This window comes from Bombus pyrosoma, linkage group LG8, assembly GCF_014825855.1.
Source record: "Bombus pyrosoma isolate SC7728 linkage group LG8, ASM1482585v1, whole genome shotgun sequence".
Taxonomy (NCBI): Eukaryota; Metazoa; Arthropoda; class Insecta; order Hymenoptera; family Apidae; genus Bombus; species Bombus pyrosoma.
The window spans coordinates 10,981,927-10,982,949 of NC_057777.1; positions in this window are offsets into that span (position 1 = coordinate 10,981,927).

The window sequence follows — 1,023 nt, forward strand, 5'->3', positions numbered from 1 at the left end:
TATCGACATCTGGCAATCATCTTGTTCAAAGTGTGCGGTCTTTGTGTGGCAAGCCACGGGAGAGAATCCGTTGGAGTGTTTACTGCCGCGCGCCGCTGCTGTATTTTTTCAAGGAGAGCTATACGGTTACTCTATGCCTTTGTTTAGGTAAACGTTTATCCCTTGACCGCGGCTACGTTGGCGACTGATTGTCGCCTCGCGCCCAAGCTCATTGTTACAAATCTCGAATAAACACAATCGGATTCAATGACAATTATTTAATTATGACTATGGTAAAATCCGGATTACAATATTACGGGATTCTCCCCAAGTTCCAAAGGAAGGCTCCGGTGTTCTTTCATCTCCGACATATAAATGTTCGTAAAAATGAACGATGTGCATGCGTCCACCCAAATGTATGGAATTTTGCCTAAGTGGCTAGGTAGAATTAGACCATTAGTCTCTGGAAAGTGGCTGGTGCATTTTTTAGGCCAAACGGAATTCTATTGGATTCATAACGAAAACGGACTGTAGAAAAAGCAGCTGGACGTCTCTGTTTCGAAGAAAAGCTGTGCCATTGTTGATTTTGGACTCGTGTTTGAAAGATTATCATTAGGTTGTTTATATCACATAACTTGTGCTGTTTGGTTGGTTGGTTGGCAGACAAGTAATATCAGATTTATGCATATAATTAATTTATGATGTTATTGATTTATTTAATCAACTATGTTATATCCGTTGTTTTCTATGATTTCCGTTGCGTTATCATAGAAAGAATCTAGATTTGATTAGGAAAAGAACACCAAGCTATTTATATTTCTTCCATACAAAAACTTTTACAACGGCTAGAACGTACAGTAATTAGTATGGTTTCACCTTCTTTGTCTTTTTAACGTGACAGTAAATATTCACTTAAATCACGAATGGTATAATGGATTAGACGTATGTAATGAATATTCGGTATCAAGTTCGCTATATGTTAACAAATTTATTATGTCGTCATGCGTGAAATAAAAATTGGAATGAATATAAATAGCCGTTTTG